The following is a 16712-nucleotide window of genomic DNA, read 5'->3' on the forward strand; positions in this document are numbered from 1 at the left end:
GTGGTCGGGTGAGGCCTCTGTCTTACCAAGAGGCTTCTCTGACCCTCACAGGACACCCCAAATTGGAAGAGAATCAGGGCATCACCCAGCCTGCCCGCCCCCAATCCACAACATCTCTCTCTCTCTCTCTCTCTCTCTCTCTCTCTCTCTCTCTCTCTCTCATGTCTGTGTGTTTGTGTTGGCATCTGCCTGCCTCAAAAGACAATGGAGTGTGCCTCTGGGGGTGAAATCAAACTGCTGGGGAATTGCAGCGCCTGCTGTGGCTGCAGAGATTGGTGACTTGCATCTGCTGCCTCCCAGGACGTTTTTGTTGCACTAAGTGTGGTGTTGATGGGGAGATGCTGTGAGAAAGGAAAGGGAGGGGCACTTGCAGCCTTGAGGAGACTTGGTGACCCCCCCCCTTGTGGGATTTAGCCACGGTGACACATTCAGAGGCCGGATACTTTTCACAGCCAGTTGGTGGGGAGGGAGAAAAGCCTTCAGAGGTCTCTCTGCTGGTGAGATTTCCAGAGGGATCTCCCTGCCTTCTGCCAGGGACAGAAGATCCCTTGATCTGTGCCAGCAAGAAACACCGCTCTGGTTCTCTCTCTCGCAGATGCAGCATTTTTGAGCAAGTCTTGGCTGCGCGCCTTTCAAACTGGGCTTCTGAAGTGCTAGAAAATGCAGGTGAGCCAGGACTCTGGTCTCTCTCCCCATCCCTGTAGGGATCCGGCTACTCAAAGGAAGCTTTGTCCCTCCACACAAATGCAGAGCCTGTAGCTGGATCAGGCCAAAGGGGGCCCGTCTGGTCCAGCATCCTGTTCTCACAGCGGCCAACCAGAAGCTCCCCATCAATGGAGGTTTTTAAGCAGAGGTTGGGTGGCCATTGTCAGGGATGCTGCAATTCCTGGATTGCAGGGGGTTGGGCTGGATGTCCCTCGGGGGTCCCTTCCCATTCTGCAGTTCTGTGCCTGTGAAGCATTGCTGTCTCCAACTGCAGAGGCAGAACAGAGCTACCCATAGTCCTCTCCTCCTCCAGGAATTTGTCTCACCCTCTTTTGAAGCCATCTAGGCTTCTTCCTGAGGGAGTGAGTTCCATAGCTGAACTCTGCACTCCCTCAATTCCAGACCTTGTGGGCATGAGTTGCTCACAGAAAAGGGGAAACTGGGATCTAGAGAGATGGTGGCCCCAGAACGGGGTTTTATTCTTTGCTGCTGGCACCGACAATCAGGAAGCAAACCCAAGACTGATGGGTGTCAGAAAGGGTGTTGCTTCTGCTCCTCCACCCAGAGAGCAGCTCCCCCAGCCATGGATGCCTCTCTGCAATGGGATGACTCAGGTCTTACTCCCTAACACAGGGGTCAGCAAACTTTTCCAGCAGGGGGCCGGTCCACTGTCCCTCAGATCTTGTGGGGGGCCGGACTATATTTTGAAAATAAAAGAAAAAGAATGAATTCCTATGCCCCACAAATAACCCAGAGATGCATTTTAAATAAAAAGACACATTCTACTCATGTAAAAAACACACTGATTCCCAGACTGTCTGCAGGCTGGATATAGAAGGCGATTGGGCTGGATCTGGCCCCCGGGCCTTAGGTTGCCTGCCCAGGCCCTAACACCTGAGAAAGAGATCCAGGCCAGGCCTCCTCCTTTGACAGGGAGAAGGTGAAACTGCTGAACACCTCCTTTGCCTCTGTCTTCACCCAAAGGGTAAGAAGCGCCCAACGTGGTGACACAGAATGAACGATGCAAGTGGGGAGATACGAAAAGAAGTGGAAAGGGAACACCTAGCTTCTTTGAATGAATTCCAGTCTCCAGGGCATGATTGTTAAAGTTATAAGTTTAATGCAGGCATAGGCAAACTCGGCCCTCCAGATGTTTTGAGGCTACAACTCCCATCATCCCTGACCACTGGTCCTGTTAGCTAGGGATGATGGGAGTTGTAGTCCCAAAACATCTGGAGGCCCGAGTTTGCCTATGCCTGGTTTAATGTATATAAAATGCTGTGATTGAATACCTTGTATTTAAAATGCTACAATGGGAAGTTTACCAAAGGCAAAAAAGGTTGCACTCTGGCAAAAGCGTCACCACAGAAGGCTGTTATTTTTCCATTAGAAAGAGATAAGCTACCTGATGACTCAACTCTGGAAAGGGGAGCTGCAGAGTTCTCACAGCAGGAAGCTGAAACTCCCGCCAGGCAGTCAGAGTTTCCCTTCTGCTTAGAGAAGAATTGGTCAACATTTGACAAATACAGATTAGCCTGCAGGAGTTTTCACAAAAGGAAAGAGATCACAGACAAAGGGAGGTGGTTAATTAGCTTCTGGGCTACATTTTTGCTCCTCTGGTCTCTCTCTCCCTCCCTGGCCCTCTTTTCTCCTTTCATTGACAAGGCTGGCTGTCATTTATCTTGTAACAGCAAACAGGACAAATCATGCTTTCTATAATTAACACGGGGATGCAGGCCGGCCTCTTTCTCTGTGGCTGGGCTGGAAAATGGGCTGCGAAAATGAAGCTGCACTTTAACTGCTGGGAAGAGGGAGGGAACACCCAAGGAGCCCTTTTCTCACAGAGGCCAAGCGGGATTCAGGCACAAGAGCCTCTCTTCTCTTGGGGCAACTGGAGGCAGAGCAGAGCCATTGTGGCAAGGAGACATCAGTAGCCCTCTCCTCTATCAATTCCTCATTTTGCAGGGGGCTTTTTGCACATCCCTGACATCTGTGGCTACAATGAATCCAGGTGCTCTGCAAGGAATGTCCCGAGAGCTGAAAAAAGGAAATAAATATTTTAGGTCTTTAAAAGAAATAGCAATAAAGATTAATTTTTAAAAACACACATTGGGTACCCCCAACCAAGCAGAAATATATACCCGGTATATATGTATTTGTATATATTTATATAACATAGTCATGTAAGAAATACACGCCTGGCAGTATATAAAAGGAGATCAGCACCTGGAATGCTCCCAGTTGCATCTGTTGTGGGAGATGAGAAATTTAATCCAGCAGGTCAGTTGGGGACACTCAAAATTTGGAACATAATCAAGGTTTGGGACTTTTCAGGGGCTGGGCGCAAATGAGCCGGCAATTAGGAGAACACAAAGCCTGTTCCCTTCCTTCCAGTCTGTTCTCATAAGGATGTTTTTAAAGTAGGCGGGGTCAAAGGCAAACAATAAATAGAGAACAAATGGATTAAAAAAATATTAATGGGAGGAAAGGCCCAAGATGTCTGTGAAAATATATTGGGATACTAATGGTTGCAAGATCTAATTTACAACGCTCACAAGATACTGGATGTTCTGGGACCAAACGCTGCAAAATACCACACTTTTTTTAATCAGCAGAGGAACCACCGCCTCAAAAGCTACTAATTAAAAAAGAATTGCTTCAAGGTGACTTATCAGCAGCTTTGGACTACTTGGAAGTCCTACTGCGACGGAAAAAGGGGAGGCGGCAGATGCTGGCAGGGTAGCTTCCCTCTCCCTCTCATAATGCTGGAATCTTCGGACATCCAGTGAAGAGCCAGGACAGACAAAAGGAAGGGCTTGTTCACACAGTGCACAGTTAAACTGTGGAACTCCCTCCCACAGGAGGCAGGGGTGGCTACCAACTTGGATGGCTTGAAAAAAGGATTGGACAGATTCATGAAGGCTCCCCAGGGCTGCTGGGCAGAATGGTTCTGTTCTACCATAGGAGAGAGGGGGGGAGGAGAGGGGAGGGGAGGGGAGGGCTCCTGTGCCCAGATCTTGCTTTCAAGTTTCCCTTTGGGGCTTCAGGCTGGCCACTGGGAGAGCAGGATGCTGCACCAGATGGGACCCTGGTCTCATCCAGCAGGACTCCTCTGAGGTTCTTTGTGTGGACAAGAGGGATTTTGTTCACTTATGGTGCATGAAAGGGAGGGGAGGGGAGGTCTTGGGCCACAGTAACCACCCAAATTGGTGAAAAGTACCACGGACTGCAAGAATATCAAACCTCTCCATTCTTTTTTTTTTAAAAAAATAATATTTATTAACAGTTTAAAGATTACAGAAAAAAGCAAAAGAATTAAACAATACAATACAATACAAAAACAAAGACACTACATAACAATAACACTAACACATTGAATTAACATAACAAAACAGTTTAAAATACATCCAATAGTTTCAATATCTTATCTTCCATTCACTTGTTTCAACGACCTCCTCACACCTCCCTTTTTGTATTCCACTTCAATTAACTGTTTCAGCAATTCCTTTCCATCTTCCTCTGTTTTCTGTCCTGTAATTTTTCTTAACCTGTTCTAACCTTATTTTTTCCCTTTAATACATTAGTATCTATTTGTACTTAGTTCCTTATAACATTTCTACTAAAGCCATGTAACTTCATTCCAACATTTTTCTAACATTCATTAATTTTACAGTATTTCTGTAGATAGTCTTTAAACCTTTTCCAGTCTTCTTCCACCGACTCTTCTCCCTGGTCTCGGATTCTGCCAGTCATTTCCGCCAGTTCCATGTAGTCCATCAACTTTATCTGCCATTCTTTCTTAAGGAAATCAGCCCTGATTGCTCACTGGAAGGACAGATCCTGAAGCTGAGGCTCCAATACTCTGGCCACCTCAGGAGAAGTGAAGACTCCCTGGAAAAGACCCTGATGCTGGGAAAGATGGAGGGCACAAGGAGAAGGGGACGACAGAGGACGAGATGGTGGGACAGTGTTCTGGAAGCTACAAACATGAGGGCGGCAGTGGAAGACAGGAGGGCCTGGCGTGCTCTGGTCCAGGGGGTCACAAAGAGGCGGACACGACTAAATAACTAAACAACAACAACCAACATGATATTCTGCTAGATCCCTTCTTCTGTTTGATTAATTATGTAAAGAACTGGATTCTGACTAACCATCAAACTCATCCTGTGTGTCTAAATACTGGCTAAAAGCTGAAAAGACAATAAGAAGCCAAATAAAAGGAACTTTCTTTGTAGGCACAACTAAATATTATAAAACTGGCTGCTATGAGATAAAGAAAGATTTACCCAATAAACATTCAAACCTTGTAACATAACTTATGCAAAAATAGCTAACATTTTCGGGAGGAGGAAGAGACTCTGAGCCGTTTTAATTTTCCTCCCAGCTGAAGTATTGTTTTAATCTCTCCGTCTCTGTTTCACATTATTTTGGTTGCTTTCGGCGCCACTTGCAGTCCCTTTTTCTGGTAGTAAATTTAGCACAAAGCCACTTGTCTCCCTCTTTCAAAAGCCCCGTCTTCTCTTTCAAGAGATGGGCTCTGCACAGTCCCCCTCCCGGCCACGGCTGGCCTCAATCCAGAGGAACATTTGGCCCCAGTCACGTCTAACCACGAGGCAAAGGCTTCCTGTGAGCAGGAGGCAAAGTCCTGGGCAACAAGGCAGGCAGGCAGGAGAGATGTGTCACCTGCCAGGCAATCAGGGCAGCAAATGGACCCTCCTGCCTCTGAGAAGGGAGTGGGAAACATAGAATTGCTCCTTCTTCCCCGTGGAAGCCCTTGAGATATTTGAAGATGGCCCTCCTGTCTCTTCTCAGTCTTGTCTTCTGCAGGCTCCATGTCTCCGGCTCCCTCAACTGTTCCTCATAAGGCCTGAAGTGACAAGGAGGCAGCCTTCTGAGTTTAGCATGTAGAACTGGCACAGAGAAGAAGGTAGGAAGTAATTATGCAGAGGATGCAAAGCTATTTCTTTTCCTTTGATGGGGTTTCCAACTCATGTTAGGAGTTCCACGGTTGCTTATGCTTTTAATTAAAAGTGACCTTAGCATTTCAGTTGGCTGAAGATCCCTTCTTAAAGCTCCATGCATTTTGCAAGTTGAACCTTTGCATTCTGAAATAATAAAAACTACTCATCATTTATTGGTTGTGTTTCTACCATGCCTTTTCCTCCAAGGAGCTCAAGCTCACATACATGCTTCTCCCCTTTCCTCTTTCAATCCCCCCGACGACCCTGTGAGGGAGGTTAGGCTGAGAGATGCAGCGACTGTCCAAGGTCACCCAGTGAGTTTCCCGACCTAGTGGGGATTTGAACCCTGGCGTCTCCCAGGTCTCAGTCCAACACTCTAACCACTACACCTTGCTTCCTGGGGAATCACTGCCAGCCCTCTGCGCACACACGTCCTTGCCTTTGCCTTACCTGCCTTCCTCTACTCACCTGAGCACAGAGACGGTTTTCCTGCCCCCACCTGCCTCTCAGACCCACAAAGCACACACCTAGCCTCCCCCAGTTGGGGCCCATCACTGCCCCTACTTCTGCCCTGGGGGCCACCAGGCCCCTGACCCCACCCTGAAGATTCCCACCTGGCCAAACCCGCCCTTGACTGCAGAGACGGGAAACCTGAGAAGCACCTGGCTGCTCTTCTATTTGGGGTGGGGCCGGAGTTATGGGGTTTTAAAAATCCCATTCCATTTATATGCTACCTGTTCCCGCCAAGGAACTCACGGCGGTTCCCATGCTTCTCTTCCCCGCTCCCGCATTCATCCTCACAACAACCCTGAGAGGTAGGTCGGTGGCTGCCAATGGAGCGGGACTGGGAGTCTCTCCGTACGGAGAGGGCATCTCTACACCCGTGCGTCGTACAGCCGAGTTGTCCGAGGAAAGGGACACCCCCGGCCCACCAGCCCTCCGGGTCCCGAGCGGAGGCTTCGTGCCGGAGCCGGCGGGGCTCCAGACCCGGGCAGAAGGCGCCGCGCCCGGCCCCCGCCCCCCGCCAGCCAGCTCGCCGGCCCGGCCGCCTTTCAGCACCTTGGAGAGAGGCGCGGGGCCGGGATCCAGGCGCCACTTCGGCTCGCCGGCACCTGGGAGGAAGGCACTCTGCGCGTGCTCAGAGGCGCGCTCTCCGCAAGGCGCTCTCCAGAGTCGAGCTTTCCACGGGCGTCGACCCTTCTCGCCCCCTGATCCTGGGCGTCCCGGGCCTTCTTGCTTGAGGACCCCCGGACGCCCCCCTGGCCAGTCCGAGGGTGGTCCCGAGAGGCAGCTCCGAGCTCAGCAGAGCCCGTCGCCCGGGAGGCCGCCCTGCGCTGTTCCCGGCACCCGGCGGGGCTAATGGCTGCCAGGCGCCCTGGCCAAAGGCGCAGGCAAGAGGCAGCCCGACTGGGCCGTGAGAGCCACGCCGGGGCTGGTAGAGGGGCTTGAGGCGAAGGGAAGGGGTCGATCCCTGGGAGAGGCTGAGCCCCAGCTCCAGGGGGGCAAGGGCCGGACTCACCTCAAACAGGACACTGTAGAGTTGGGGAAAGTTCAGAAAGTTCATAGGGGGTGGAGCGGCTCCCCTATGAAGAAGCGTTGCAGCCTTGGGACTTTTTAGGGGAGAAATAATAGAATCCGAGAGCCAGAGAGCTGGAAGGGACCCCAAGGGTCATCTAGTCCAACCCCTGCAAAGCAGGAATCTCAGCTTAAGCACTCAAGAGGTGGCGTGAGAGACTTTATAGAATTGTGCCTAACATGAAGAAGTGGACAGAGAAGAGTATCTCTCCTCCTCCCATAACTCGAGGACCTCCAATGAAACTGCATGTTGGAAGACTGAGGGTGGATAAAAGAAAGTCCTTCTTCAGGCAGTGCAGTTAAACTGTGGAACTCCCTCCCACCTGGGCAAGGGGCAAGAGGCAAGGGTGGCCATCAACTTGGGTGGCTTTAAAAGGTAAAGGTAAAGGCTTTAAAAGAGGATTAGGCAAATTCATGGGCTATTGGCACCTCCTAGCCAGGATGCCTGTGCTCTGTGCTCCACAGTCAGAGACAGCAATGCTTCTGAGTCCCAGATGCTGGAAACCTCAGGAGGGGAGAGGGCTCTTGAGCACAGATCCTGCTTGCTGGTTTCCCACAGGCTCCTGGCTGGCCACTGTCAGAACAGGATGCTGGACCTGATGGGTCATTGACTTGATTCAGCAGTCTCTTCTCATGTTTTTATATTCCTATGTTCCTCCATCCTAAATTTATGTATTTAAAACCTGTCTCTCTTGCATCAGTCTCTACAGCCACAGCAGACGCTGTAACCTCCCAACAGTTTGACTTCACCCCGAAGGTGCCCTCCTCCGTTGTCTCTGTTGTCTGCACATCCAGCTAGTCCAGCTGCCTGAGCCCCCTCTTCCTGAGAGTGCAGCTTGTTCTGATTTGGTGGTGGTGCTTCTGCAAATGTTAGAAGGCTTTGAAATCCTAGAAAGGCGATGATAGAACCATAATGTAGTAGCACAAGGATACAACCCAAGGAGGCCAGATAGCACCTTGGCTGGAGTCCTGGAAGACCTGCTCCCTGCCTTGCAGGCCCTTTCCTACCTGGCCTGGGAGGGCCCAGGCTGAAGGACGGACTCCAGCTGCAAAGGCTGAGGCTGCTGAAGAGACTCTTGGGCTGGGGGATTGCTGGGGGGGGGGGGTTGTTGAGGGGGGGTTGCTGCTGTTATTGATACCAATTTTGTTATATATTTATTATGATTTATGTTGAAATTGTTCAATTTGATTGTGTGCCTTTTGGAGGTTTTGTTTCTTGTTTATGACCACTTCTGTTATGCTTTGAATTGTGTAATTTCTTTCATGTTGGCAGCTGTCTTGAGCGTGGTTTTTCCTATGGAAAGGCAGACTACAAAGAGAAGGGTGTCTGTATGGTGCCTGCGTGTGATGAGGTGAAGAGCTTGGGGAAGCCACTGGCCTTGACCTGCTTTGGAGGTGGGTGCGAAAGCAGGATGATGGCAGCTAAGAAAGAAACCCAAAGGAGCCCAGCAGCCCAGAAACCAAAAGCGCTGACCACGTTCTCGGGAAACGGACGCCAGCAGATTGTTTCTTGGAAAAGAGCAGCTTTGTGCTGCTGTTTGGATTGGGTGAAGGTAGAGAGGAGGACAGCAGGGTCCTCTAGGAAAGGGTGCTAGAGAGAGAGGGCAGAGAGGCAGAGCTGAGTCTCTTTGCAGAGCTTTCCCTTATCAGCAACTATCTCAGCCAGCAGAAGGCAGCTAGGGAGCCCAGGACACAAGCAGAAGAGTCTCCACAGCATTGGACATTGTGCATCATGCAAGATTTCAAAGGAGACAGAAAATATCTAAGGGCAGGCAGGGCCGGAGAGTATGCCAGCTGAAAGTATTAAGGTAAATACCAGTATTATATAACCTGAATGAAAGGAAAGCTGGATACAGAGAACTACGTATCAAAAGCAAATCCCCTATCAGGTGTATTTAAATCTGAGCTGTTTACGCAATGCTAGACCCCTACGGAAAGGGAGGACTTCAGGCGTGATAATATGGGGCCAAGAGCATTTTGCAACGCCTGGCTATCTAAATATTATGGAATCATAGAGCAAGGGTCATCGAATTCAACCTCCTGCAATGAAGGAATCTTTGCTAAAGCATCTTCGACAGATGCTCACCCAACCTCTGTTAAAGACCTCCAAGGAAGAGGAGACCACCACCTTCTGAGAGAGTTCATTCCACGGTCAAACAGCTCTGGCCATCAGAAAGTTCTTCCTAATGTTTAGTTGGAATCTCTTTTCTTTGTTTGGGGCTTCCCCTCTGGGGCAGCAGAAGACCAGCTGACTCCCTGTGCAAAGTGAATCCTCATTTGCAGGAGGTTTTGTTGGTGTGAACTTCTTCTGTCTTTTCCAGTCTCCCCCCTCCTCTGCCTTTCCCGCGTTCTGGATCAGCTGCACAAAGCCTCTCTCTCAGCCAAGCATGTCAGTCAGCAAACTGCTTCCATTAGGGATTGCTGATCCATCCAGGCAGGTCAGCAAACTTCCCTTGATTGCTTTCCAGGAGAAAAGCTTGAAGGTGAGTCAGCATCTTCTCCCCCAGATGCTTCTCAGGAACCCAACAGCATCTAGGAAGGGTTGAAAGGAGGAGTGATGGCTGAGCTTGGGGAAGGCACCTGCCTTTCCAGACCCCAAATCCGAGGAGGAGACAGTGCTGGACCATGTGGACCACTAAGAACATGGGGTACACACAGAGGAGAAGCAGGTCTCATGGCACTTAGAATCCTAGAGTTGGAAGGGATCCCAAGGGTCATCTAGTCCAGCTCCCTGCATTGCAGGGATCTCAGCTCAAGCATCCATGACCAATGGCCGTCCAACCTCTGCTTAAAAACCTCCAAGGAAAGAGACTCCACTACCTTCCGAGAGAATCAGTTCCATGGTTGAATGGCTCCTACTGTTGGAAAGTCCTTCCTGATGTTTAGTTGGGGTCTCCTTTCTTGTAATCTGAGTCCATTGGTTCAAGTCCTACTCTCTGGAGCAGACTAAGCATATCCAGCTCCTTCAACTGTTCCTCATCAGGCTTGCTTTCCAGACCGCTGATCGTCTTGGTCTCCTTCCTCTGCACACATTCCAGATTGTCAGCATTCTTCTTAAATTGTGGTGCCCAGAACTGGACTCAGGACTCCAGGTGTGGTCTGACCAAGGCAGAAGAGAGTGGAATTATTATTTCCCTTGAGCTCCACATTGGGCAAACAATTCCTGCATTGCAGGGGGTTGGACTAGATGACCCTTGTTGTCCCTTCCAACTCTATGCTTCTATGACGCTGGGGAGTCCCTATCAATGGCGATGAGGCGGCAGGACTGCAAAGTAGAGGAGGAGGCTTGAGAGCTGGGGTCTGAGGGTGGCTGGGCACAGGGGCAGCCACGATGCCCACTTCAAGAAGTGGCTGCAATGGCAGTGGGCACCCAGTAGCCCCCTGGAGGAAACCACTGGGTGGAACTGGAACCCTCCGTATCTGCTGCCCAGGAACATCCTTCTGGTCAGAGGAAGAACAACTTGGTTCTAACAGGCTTGCCTTATATGTTGTAGAATAACGGAGACAACGGGAGGTTGAATGCAGGTGAGCTGTGCAGGAGAACGCTGGCAAGGATGCTCCAAGCAAGCTGCCGACTAGCTCTGCCGAGGCTCCTTTTATTAGCAGAAGTTAACAATTGGGAACAGTAGTGAAACCACCCTGAACAGGACGTATTTCCATCTAAGCACATTTCCAGTGTTAGCAAATACACGTGTCAGCAGGTGTTTCCCTGAAAAGTTTTCCCCTGATACTTGATTATGTCTGCGTCCCTGGTCATGCTCCAGCCAAGCGAGATGTCTAGCAAACAATTTGTAAGAGGACAAATGGTCAGGGAGGAAACCTTGTTTCCTAGCCAAGAAGGCAAAAGGTCAGGGAAAGCAGGTGCAGCACTCATTGAGAGCCAGTGTGGTGTTGTGGTTAAGAGTGGTAGTCTTGCAATCTGGGGAACCGGGTTCGTGTCTCCGCTCCTCCACATGCAGCTGCTGGGTGACCTTGGGCCAGTCACACTTCTCTGAAGTCTCTCAGCCCCACTCACCTCACAGAGGAAGGGAAAGGAGAATTTTAGCCGCTTTGAGACTCCTGAAGGGGAGTGAAAGGCGGGATATCAGATCCAAACTCTTCTTGTTGTTGTTGTTGCATGTCTGGTGCGAGGTTTGCCTTGGGGTCCCTTCCAGCTCTACAATTTTTCATTTTATGAAGTCCTGATGAATTAAGCAGAACTTGCTGCCAAGAGCATCTGCTCTGGTCAGTGATGTCCCTCCAGCAGAAGTGTTGGGGCTCTGATATAAGATATACATGCCATGGAAGTGCAGATCCTGTTCACAGCACACAGAAGCAGAGTGAGGTCCAAATCTTTTGCTGCTGTAGAAGTTAACAGGCTGGGCGAGCAGCTTGGGATGAAGCTGGACACAGAAAGACAAGTGCCAGCATGTAGGCTTTTCTGATACAGATATTTAGAGATATAGAGAATCACTGTTGCTCTGACTAACACCAATGAACCAAAACAGAACACAACACAACCGACACCCATCAATCACAGCTCTCGTCAGGGCTGTGAGCCGTTACCACGGCAACTGGCGCACTTGACCTGGCACCTGTGATTACCTCACCCAGGGGGTGATTGATGCTCATGAAGGAAATTAGCCCTTTCCAGTGTCCAGCTACTCCAACCAGCCTCTGTCCGGCCCTCTTCTAGCTCAGAATACCATTTCCATGGAGCAGGCCCGAGCGGCTTTGCAGGGAACCCCCTTGTTCTGAACCCCAACACCTCCCAGAGACAGCTGGGCACACAGCAGCCACAAGAAAGGCTCTCTCCTGCTTTCGCTCCCGTAGCAGACTGGTTGTGTGGCTCTGCCGTTCCCAGGGCAAACTAGGATTCTGCACACAGTTCTTGACTCTCATCTCAGATGTGTGGAGCCACACAGACACACCCCGATGTGGGAGGGAAAATGAACTAAGCGACACCTTAGAGAGGAGCAGATTTATGGGGGCCCTGTGAGCTTTCAGAAGCAAGGGCAGCATCTTATGAGATGGCTCTTGCCGAGATACATTCCCGATGCCATAAATCCGGCCATCTTTATGGTGCCTCAGGGCAATGACAGTTGCTGCAATTGACTCACATAGGTATTCCTCCAGAGTTCACCCCCATGGAAGGAAATGAACTCTTCACATGCACAGGGGAAGTCTATTATTTCAGGTGTTACGTCTGGCTGAAGACAAGCTCTGTATGAGAGATTAGTATTTTGGCTGATATGCATAATGGATTGGATTTTATGATGAAACATGTGTGTGCATAACTATCATCTCTCTCAATATCTATTCCTGCAACTCTCTTAACTGTTTAATATGTGGAGTGCTTCTATGTGTTGTCTGTCTGTTTGGGATGCCTCCTGGGAAATGACTCATATGAATCCCACCATCTCACAGGAGCTGCCCCTGGAAAAACCTGAGCTTCCGTTGATTGCAACGTCCCTCTTTGTAGTAGAGGAAATGCAGCCAGGCTTGCAGGTGGCCAAGGCAAGAGCCAGTCCCTGCTGGCAGCCCTGGCTGAAAAGGAGGCCGAGGGCAGGGCTGGGAAAGTGAATCCACCTGAATTCAGACAAGGCTAAAAGAGAGGAGAGGAGAGGAGAGGGCTGGCTGTCGATGGCTCCACTGTCAGAGGCAAAATGCCTTTGGAAAATACCAATTGCTGGGGAGAGTTGCTCTTGTGCTCGGATTCTGTTTGTTGGCATCTGGTTGGCCCCTGTGAGAAGAGGATGCTGGACCAGATGGGCCTGGGCTCTTCTTATGCCCAGGAAGGAAGGTCAACTGAGACTGGCTGGATAATCTACTTGTGTTTCACTCCTGTGATTGGCTCTGTTTACAAACATGAACTCTGGATTTTTTTTCACCTAATACATTTTATTACCTTTATAGATAAAGAGTACAAATAAACACAAATCAATAAAATCATACTGTATGTGCAGATTCTCTGAATCTCGAGAAATCCCCCCATCCCATCCATGGAGTCTTATTTCTGAACTCTGGATTTCTGGCTGCAGCCAAAGCCTTGAGGTGATGGAGGGAGCTCCCCGTCAGCTACCAGTTCCCAGTGGCCACCAGATAAGCTCAGTCCTAGGGAGGTGGGAGAGTCACCCAGGGAGGCTGCCTGCCTGCCTGCTGCTCCGCTGTTGTTTCCACTGCTGGGCTGGATTTGCAGTTCTCGTTCTGATTCCAGGCTGCCCGCTGCTGATGTTTGGAGCTGCTGCTGGGCTCCAGGGCAAGGCCAGGAGGGGCAGAAGTCCTGGCAGGTGAGCAGGACCTTGGAGCTCCCCCCAGGCCCCCCTCACCGGGACTCCCTGCTGTGGCGAAGGCAGCATCCTCCTGTTTTCTCCCTTCCTCTCTCCTCTGGCTTGTTTGTTGTGAGCACGTCTGACATTTTGCCCTGGGTGGCTCTCAGGGGACCCAGCGCTCCTTCCAAGTCCTAAAATGCCACCAGCCTCTGCGCCCTTTGAGGTGGAGCAGAGGGACAGAGAAGCCGGGAGCCCCTGGGCCCAGACTTCAGAGGGGAAGAAGAAGAAAGAGGGAGCCCAGAACCCGACAGGTTCCAGGTGCTTCTCTGGATGTGAGCCAAGAGGAGACCTGGCGGCAGAGAAAGGTGGGAGAGGGATGCAAGCAAGTGTCTCTTCCACCCACCCAGATAGGGGCAAGAAAGGGGGGGGGCAGGAAGGAATGCTGCTCCTTCAGCCTCTGCAGGATCCACAATTCAGAGAACGTAGAATGGATTCAATATCGCAAAGGGGCAGTTTAGACTTAATGCCTATGAACGGAGTACATGCAAAGGTACGTACAGTATTCATTTATGGCAAAGTCAGCCCATCATTTGGTCAATCTGCATCAGTGGAGATGCATTCAGAAGCAGGAAGCCCAAGGTGTTGGTGCCCAGATGATGCTCGGGGCAGAGTGGCAGGCTGGCATCCCCAGAGAAGACCAGAGATGGTGGCCCCAGAGGAGCGGGGGGAGCCTTCCAGGTCATCCGGAACTACAACTCCCATCATCCCTGGCAACTGGCTATGTTGCTGGGCTGCTGGGATTTATAGTTCAGTCACTGAGATAATGCTGATAATGTTGTTATACAAATCTATGATGAAACCGCATTTGAATATTGTGTATAATCCTTGTTCACTCACCTAAAACAGGACATTGACATTAGAAAAGGTCGAGAAAAGGAGAACCAAAATGATCAAGGGTGTTGAGCGACTCCCCTGTGAAAAAAGGTAGCAGCGTTGGGGACTTTTCAGCTTAGAGGAAGGGGAGGAAGAAGAGACAGGACGGAGGTGGATAAAATCAGGCAACGCTCCCAGAAAGTGGCTGGAGAAACTTTTTTCTCCTTCTTTCATGAGACTGGAACTTCCAGTGATGCTTCCCTCCACAGGAAGAAGAGACATCACGTTGCCGACAAAGATCCGTATAGTTAAAGCTATGGTTTCCCCAGTAGTGATGTATGGAAGTGAGAGCTGGACCATAAAGAAGGCTGATCGCTGAAGAATTGATGCTTTTGAATTCTGGTGCTGGAGGAGACTTGAGAGTCCCATGGACTGCAAGAAGATCCAACCTCTCCATCCTTAAGGAAACCAGCCCTGAGTGCTCACTGGAAGGACAGATCCTGAAGCTGGGGCTCCAAGACTTTGGCCACCTCATGAGAAGAGAAGACTCCCTGGAAAAGACCCTGATGCTGGGAAAGATGGAGGGCACAAGGAGAAGGGGACGACGGAGGACAAGATGGTGGGACAGTGTTCTCGAAGCTACCAGCATGAGTTTGACCAAACTGCGGGAGGCAGTGGAAGACAGGAGTGCGTGGCGTGCTCTGGTCCAGGGGGTCACGAAGAGTCGGACACGACTAAACGACTAAACAACAACAAAAGAGGATTAGACAAATGAATGGAGCAGGAGAAGGCTGTCAGTGGCTGCTAGCTATGCTCTGCCTCAACAGTAAAGGTAAAGGTAAAGGTAAAGGTAAAGGTAAAGGTAAAGGTACCCCTGCCCGTACGGGCCAGTCTTGACAGACTCTGGGGTTGTGCGCCCATCTCACTCAAGAGGCCAGGGGCCAGCGCTGTCCGGAGACACTTCCGGGTCACGTGGCCAGCGTGACATCGCTGCTCTGGCGAGCCAGAGCCGCACACGGAAACGCCGTTTACCTTCCCGCTGGTAAGCGGTCCCTATTTATCTACTTGCACCCGGGGGTGCTTTCGAACTGCTAGGTTGGCAGGCGCTGGGACCGAGCAGCGGGAGCGCACCCCGCCGCAGGGATTCGAACCGCCGAGGTCGGCAAGTCCTAGGCACTGAGGCTTTAACCCACAGCGCCACCTGCGTCCCTCAACAGTAGGGGGCAGCAAAGCTTCTGAGTCCCAGTCGAAGAAACCCCAGGAGGCGAGTTCGGATCCTGAGGTGGGTCTTCCTTTAGGGTATCTGGCTGGTCCCCGTGAGGACAGGATGCTGGACTAGCTAGGACCCCTTTGGCCTGATCCAGTCCCCCCTTCGATCAAAAGCTCCTCACACTCTGCTCTGTGGGGCACATTTTCTTAGTTAAAATGGGAGTGCTTTTTCCTACAATAAATATGTCTGCTGGCTGGTTTATGTGTGCTTGGGGGTGGGGATTCTTTTTCCTTTCTCCTCCTGTGATGAGGCTGCATTTTAATTGTTTTAATGTTGTAATGTTGTCTTTTAATCTTGTTTAAGTTGTACTCATTCAACTCGTTTTTATTATTGGTTGTTAGTCGCCCTGAGCCCGGCCTTGGCTGGGGAGGGCGGGGTATAAATAAAAAAATATTATTATTATTATTATTATTATTATTATTATTATTAGTTGATTAAAAGTTGTCAATCAGTTGAAGGAACCTATTGGTTGATGCAACGGTCATTAGCTGTGACTTCCTGCCCGGCAAGCGCGGTTGGACTAGATGACCCCTGGGGTCCCTTCACTGCAGCTTCCGAATGATGGAGGCTACCAAGCGGGGCGTGAATTCCCCCCGCCCCAAACACACCAACACCAACTGGCGAGGAGCAAAGAGCTGACCACGAGCCCCGACGAGCCTCCCCCGACCTTGGCCTTCCAGCTCCGGGGGCGCCGCTTCCTCGACTTGCTTCGGAGCCCGGACAGCGCCTCGTGGGGAGCCCGCCTTTCTCCCTGGCACCGGCGCTCGGGCTGGGACTCGGTCGGGGGACCCCCACCCAGGACTCAGGTTGGGGGACGCCCCCTCCCAAGCCCAGAAGCGCCTCCTTGAAGGGGGGTCTCCGAGGGAGCGGCACTCCCGGGACGCGCTGTCCGCTCCCCGCCGATCTCTGCGCCCTGGCCCGCCTCGCCGCGTCTCGCCGCTCCCAATAGGTTCCGGGGCTGCGCGCCCGCAGGAGCTGCTCCCGCGCAGCCCCGCTTCCCCCTCTCCCCCAGCCGCCTCTCTCTCGCCACCCTCCCCGGTCCGTCCGTCCGTCGCGGCGCTGGGCGCCTCCATTGGC

The sequence above is a fragment of the Podarcis gaigeae genome (genome assembly GCF_964106915.1).
Source record: "Podarcis gaigeae genome assembly, chromosome: 12".
NCBI classification, from domain to species: Eukaryota; Metazoa; Chordata; class Lepidosauria; order Squamata; family Lacertidae; genus Podarcis; species Podarcis gaigeae.